Raw genomic sequence first — 6,529 nt, 5'->3', positions numbered from 1 at the left:
GTTGGTACGAGTGGTGAACATTGAGTGGCGTTCCCTCCTTGCCACCCCCTGGAGACGACATTTTTGCTTTTCTGTACTAACTTCAAATGGCTCAGACGCTGCAATGCTGCTCAGCCACTGTGGTGCGTCGGTTCTGCTCCGTTCAAGAAATTTGGTTTATCCATTGCCAATGTATTGTTCCACTGAGAGCATGGAGCTTACGGACCGACCAATCAAAGAAACACTTCTTCAACCTAGTGCAAACCTTGCGACAGCAAAATGTGGGCCTCGTACGCAAAGAATGGGTGGTTTGCTGTCGTTTCCCTCATTTTTCGTAAATTTAGTTACAGTTTTCGTCCGTCTGTCGGAAATAGTTGGAGACGTGCTTCCAACACTCAATTTTTTAAAGGTTGTAAGTTGGGCAGGAGTAAGTAATTTTTTGGAGGTTGAAACACCCCCGATTAAAATCTTTTATTGGATTTTGTGCAATTTATCGAAGGCCGCCAAACAGTTAATTATTATGATTATATGACCGTGTGCTTAATGGATGAAAGGCTATCGGTTTTTCTGCTGTGGTTTCGGGGATATTTCAACAGAGTGCGGCTGTTCTGAGATTGAATAGTGGAAATGATAGAAGGTTTGTCTATTATTCAGGACCACAAAGGTTGCGATGTACAAACTATATTGTATTTTCTTCGAACACAAAAATTTTGAGGCAGTTGCTACCTTCGCCTTAACCATCTGATTACGATTATATCTCTTATTGGTTGCTGATTTTAGGTATTTCGTCACACGCAATGATGATGGTTAACATCCAAAACAATCCTCACTGCAATCTATGGTTGTTGCGGGCCGACGCGGTTGCGCGAAACACGTAATTCGCTACTTATCACTTTCTGTTTCATATCACTCGCGAATCGGTATTAGTGAGGGTCAACCCCACGACGATCAGGGGGACGTGCTCACTCGTCATACTCCGGTGAATTTTACCGTTTACAACTCACGCGACTACCATTCTTGCCCGTCTCTCCAACACAACAGCTCACTCGACGCTCTCTAGTACTACACTGCCCTCAACACTAATCTCACTGCCTCCTGCAGCTCTCGACAATCGACTCCTGTCTACTATCGACCTGGGCGTCGGATACTAGTATCTATGTTCGTGGGATCATGGATCCCTTACAAGGTTCAGGAACGAACGGCAAAGGAACAGGGAGAGATTCGAGGACGGAGCGTCGGAGGAGACTGGAGCTGATGGCCATCTGGAGCTCCTTGGCACACTTTGCTGATCTTGAGGAGATGTAAGTTTTCACTTTCTGCGGTAACACGATCCTTAGTCTCAGCAGCGCACTTCTCCTAAGCTTCTGGTATGCAGCTTGCTGATTCAATTCGAATTTGTATTTCGTTTCGATAATTTTGTATCAGTGAGCTGCGATGATAAGGATTCCATCGTGCTTCTTTCGCAATGCTGTCTTCCTTTCATGTGGTACCTCTCACAGTTTTAGCATTAATTTTCGTCTACCTAATTCATAATTCAATTAATATTGATTCTTTGATTAACGTTTGAGGAAGTTAACAGTAAATAAAATTCTGTTAAAAGCAGAACTGACTTCCATTTCAAGATCCTAAAATAGTCCTACATCTTTTTCTGGTTAGGCACCTCATTAAATATAATTGAATATACAAGCAAGCTGTGTTTCGGTTTGATGGCGCTGTCCTTTCATACAGTGGCCAAGTACAAGGGTAATTTGTGTGTTACTTTGAGGAGTCTTGCACACGCTCGGATTAAGTGGAACGATGTTGCTCAGTAGCACTTACAAAAATTTGAAACTTCCACCACGCAAGAAGTAATCCTAATCACTATGCTACTCACTACTAAATATGTATTTACAGTTCAATTGCTCATGAGCGTATGGTCACTGAACCTTATTACAAACGTGACATGATAGCATGCCAGCTTTACACATACGGAAACCCAGTACCGGATGACATGTAACATATCGTTTCCGGTCTCCGTGAATCTGTTCTGTTCTGTTCTGTGTCTACTGTGTATTCCAAGGAAAGAGGTTTCCACCAGCCTGGAGCTAATGGGCCGGTCTTTCCAATAACCCCTTAAATGAAAAGTGCTCTGGGCCCACAAGGCCGGATTAGGATCGGGTTATTTCCACATGATCACTACCGTTTTCCGACACCCATTCCAGACAATTTGTTAATGTTCTCGCAGGAAGCACTAGTTAACAGACGCTCTCTAACCCAGAGGAGGAAATGGCCAACGCAAATGCCCACAGTATGCTCCAGGTTCAGATTGGCTGGAAGGCCCAAATGTTAAATAATTTCGTTTAGCAGCCCCCGTGAATGTATGAGTCGTGTGCCTTTGGGGCCGACATAGTGTTTTAAAATATATTACACTCCTGGAAATGGAAAAAAGAACACATTGACACCGGTGTGTCAGACCCACCATACTTGCTCCGGACACTGCGAGAGGGCTGTACAAGCAATGATCACACGCACGGCATAGCGGACACACCAGGAACCGCGGTGTTGGCCGTCGAATGGCGCTAGCTGCGCAGCATTTGTGCACCGCCGCCGTCAGTGTCAGCCAGTTTGCCGTGGCATACGGAGCTCCATCGCAGTCTTTAACACTGGTAGCATGCCGCGACAGCGTGGACGTGAACCGTATGTGCAGTTGACGGACTTTGAGCGAGGGCGTATAGTGGGCATGCGGGAGGCCGGGTGGACGTACCGCCGAATTGCTCAACATGTGGGGCGTGAGGTCTCCACAGTACATCGATGTTGTCGCCAGTGGTCGGCGGAAGGTGCACGTGCCCGTCGACCTGGGACCGGACCGCAGCGACGCACGGATGCACGCCAAGACCGTAGGATCCTACGCAGTGCCGTAGGGGACCGCACCGCCACTTCCCAGCAAATTAGGGACACTGTTGCTCCTGGGGTATCGGCGAGGACCATTCGCAACCGTCTCCATGAAGCTGGGCTACGGTCCCGCACACCGTTAGGCCGTCTTCCGCTCACGCCCCAACATCGTGCAGCCCGCCTCCAGTGGTGTCGCGACAGGCGTGAATGGAGGGACGAATGGAGACGTGTCGTCTTCAGCGATGACAGTCGCTTCTGCCTTGGTGCCAATGATGGTCGTATGCGTGTTTGGCGCCGTGCAGGTGAGCGCCACAATCAGGACTGCATACGACCGAGGCACACAGGGCCAACACCCGGCATCATGGTGTGGGGAGCGATCTCCTACACTGGCCGTACACCACTGGTGATCGCCGAGGGGACACTGAATAGTGCACGGTACATCCAAACCGTCATCGAACCCATCGTTCTACCATTCCTAGACCGGCAAGGGAACTTGCTGTTCCAACAGGACAATGCACGTCCGCATGTATCCCGTGCCACCCAACGTGCTCTAGAAGGTGTAAGTCATCTACCCTGGCCAGCAAGATCTCCGGATCTATCCCCCATTGAGCATGTTTGGGACTGGATGAAGCGTTGTCTCACGCGGTCTGCACGTCCAGCACGAACGCTGGTCCAACTGAGGCGCCAGGTGGAAATGGCATGGCAAGGCGTTCCACAGGACTACATCCAGCATCTCTACGATCGTCTCCATGGGAGAATAGCAGCCTGCATTGCTGCGAAAGGTGGATATACACTGTACTAGTGCCGACATTGTGCATGCTCTGTTGCCTGTGTCTATGTGCCTGTGGTTCTGTCAGTGTGATCATGTGATGTATCTGACCCCAGGAATGTGTCAATAAAGTTTCCCCTTCCTGGGACAATGAATTCACGGTGTTCTTATTTCAATTTTCAGGAGTGTACTAAGCCAGTAGTTGCTGATTCCGAGTGATCAGCCAAGCTGTTTTCCCCCGTACGGAAAGTCTGCAAGAATTGAAGTGCGTTCCCGCTAGCCTATGTGGTTTTCCGCATAAGCTGTTTTAGTATCTAGATGACCGTACATGGAAGAGCATGTACCAATTATATGGGGCCCTGACATCAGAGGGCAGGGCCAGTAGCTAGATGGAAGGTATACACTGAACGATACGGAGATAGCGAGGTTTAATTGAAGCAAGTCAGTCTCACCGGTTTCCAAGGATAATGAACATTGTGTTTTTGTGACACCTTCCCTTTATTGAACTGTATTTCTGCTGCGCTACGTGGAAAATGGGGGGCCGAAGTTTCTAGTAGCCTGTTGTACGCGGTGCAGTAAACAGTAAACGGTGGACGTAGTCCAGTCCAGTCACTGTATCCAGAAATTTTACTAAAGTGGCTAGACTACTACAGGGCTGTTAATATTACTGACATTCTAGTGGGAGAAGTTTAATCCTGTCCCGCAGGTCACAGCGAGGCTGCCATCCCTTACTGGGACTGATTTTACGAATGGAGCACTGCAGAGAATTAATTCAGGTACACCAGTAAACATTTCTGATTAAACCCGTGAAGTAGTACGACGCTTAATTTGTCCTCTGTACCACACGTTCCTAAGAGTGTGTGACTTCTGCCTGCGGTCGCGAGTGTGATTTCCCATGACGTAACGGAAGCTCCGAAACACGGACGAAGGGTACCATTCAAGGGTTGCTACAACTTGTCAAGATTGTGTAACGGACAGAAGGAGAACAGAGTACTCTCAATGCTGTTTCGCAACTACATTGATGTGCAAAACTTTAGGGCAAAAGTAGTTTTCGGATGATGTGTCATTGACTAGTAACACAGGTCGATGAGACGTGGACCATACATAGAAAGAACGGCAACAATATAGCACAGATTGAAAACGGTCTAAGACGCTGCAGTCATGGACTGTGCGGCTGATCCCGGCGGAGGTTCGAGTCCTCCCTCGGGCATGGGTGTGTGTGTTTGTCCTTAGGATAATTTAGGTAAGTAGTGTGTAAGCTTAGGGACTAATGACCTTAGCAGTTAAGTCCCATAAGATTTCGCAAAAAAAAGATAACTGAAAAAATGCAATGAGATGAACAGTAATGACGCTTTTGCTTAAAGGCAATGATTACACTGAAGTGACCGCGATACGCAATGGTCCCCAAAAGGTGGGACATGGTTCTTAATAGGGTGTGTGATCACCCCAGACCAAACTTCACAGAAGCTCTCCTGCGAACCTTGCAGGCTCTGGCTAAGCCATGTCTCCGCAATATCCTATCTTCCAGGAGTGCTAGTTCTGCAAGGTTCGCAGGAGAGCTTCTGTGAAGTTTGGAAAGAAGGAGACGAGGTACTGGCCGTAGTAAAGCTGTGAGGACGGGGCGTGAGTCGTGCTTCGGTAGCTCACTTGGTAGAACACTTGGCGGGCGAAATGCAAGGGTCCCGAGTTCGAGTCTCGGTCCGGCACACAGTTTTAATCTGCCAGGAAGTTTCATGTGTAAGTTATTCATAAACAACTTTCCCGTTTGTCATAACACGAAACACTTGCCTCTGATCTTGATGAAGAACGTTCTGTTGCGTAAAAAATAACAACAAAAATTATAGATATTTTTATGTTTGTGCATGTAAATTGTACTGTTATCGAATGTAATTGCTCTGGTTACATAAAAGCACAGAAGTTATACGATCAACTAATTTTTATTATATATGACGGTAGTATCTGTTCCCGAAAGAACAGTTACCGTGGATGACCGTGCAGCTTTGCTAGAAATGAAATGATAATTAAATGGACACCCTAGCTGCAAACAGGCGTTGATGTACTTCATTGGGGACATGTTGAAAATGTGTGCCCCGACCGGGACTCGAACCCGGGATCTCCTGCTTACATGGCAGACGCTCTATCCATCTGAGCCACCGCGGGCACAGAGGATAGTGCGTCTGCAGGGACTTATCCCTTGCACGCTCCCCGTGAGATCCACATTCCCACCACGTCCACACCACTACATTCGTAGTGTGCCTAATAGATGTTTGCCCATCATACTCATTACTCGTGGCAGATTAATCTACCAAGTCCCGTACGAGTTCGGGCATAGCGTGTGCGTTCGCACAAGAAGGTCAATGGCCGGGAAGCCATATTTTAACTATATATGACGGTAGTATTTGTTGCCGAAAGAACAGTTACCGTGGATGACCATGCAGCTTTGCTAGAAATGAAATGATAATTAAATGGACACCCTAGCTGCAAAAAGGCGTTGATGTACTTCATTGGGGACATGTAGAAAATGTGTGCCCCGACCGGGACATGGTGGGAAATTGGATCTCACGGGGAGCGTGCAAGGGATAAGTCCCTGCAGACGCACTATCCTCTGTCCCCGCGGTGGCTCAGATGGATAGAGCGTCTGCCATGTAAGCAGGAGATCCCGGGTTCTAGTCCCGGTCGGGGCAGACATTTTCAACATGTCCCCAATGAAGTACATCAACGCCTGTTTGCAGCTAGGGTGTCCATTTAATTATCATTTAATTTTTATTACTTATAAAATGCAGTTCATATTCTGTAAAGATATGTGCGGTTCCAATTACGTGCAAAATAAAGTAACAACCAAACGAAAAAAAAGCAACGAAAAGTCTTCGGTTCTCAGTTCCTCTTTACACAGCACTTATCTTTCTTTCC

General features: G+C 47.4%; 1 non-coding gene across 1 annotated transcript; it reads right to left on the bottom strand.

Moving 5' to 3' along the window:
* Nucleotides 1-5,705: 5,705 nt before the first annotated feature.
* Nucleotides 5,706-5,780, bottom strand: Trnat-ugu (transfer RNA threonine (anticodon UGU)). The gene has a single exon. It is a non-coding gene; the product is annotated as a tRNA-Thr (tRNA).
* Nucleotides 5,781-6,529: the final 749 nt, after the last annotated feature.

Source organism: Schistocerca cancellata, chromosome 2 (assembly GCF_023864275.1).
Source record: "Schistocerca cancellata isolate TAMUIC-IGC-003103 chromosome 2, iqSchCanc2.1, whole genome shotgun sequence".
Taxonomy (NCBI): domain Eukaryota; kingdom Metazoa; phylum Arthropoda; class Insecta; order Orthoptera; family Acrididae; genus Schistocerca; species Schistocerca cancellata.
The sequence above is the reverse complement of the archived record's forward strand: the minus strand, read 5'-3'. Positions and strand labels throughout refer to the sequence as shown.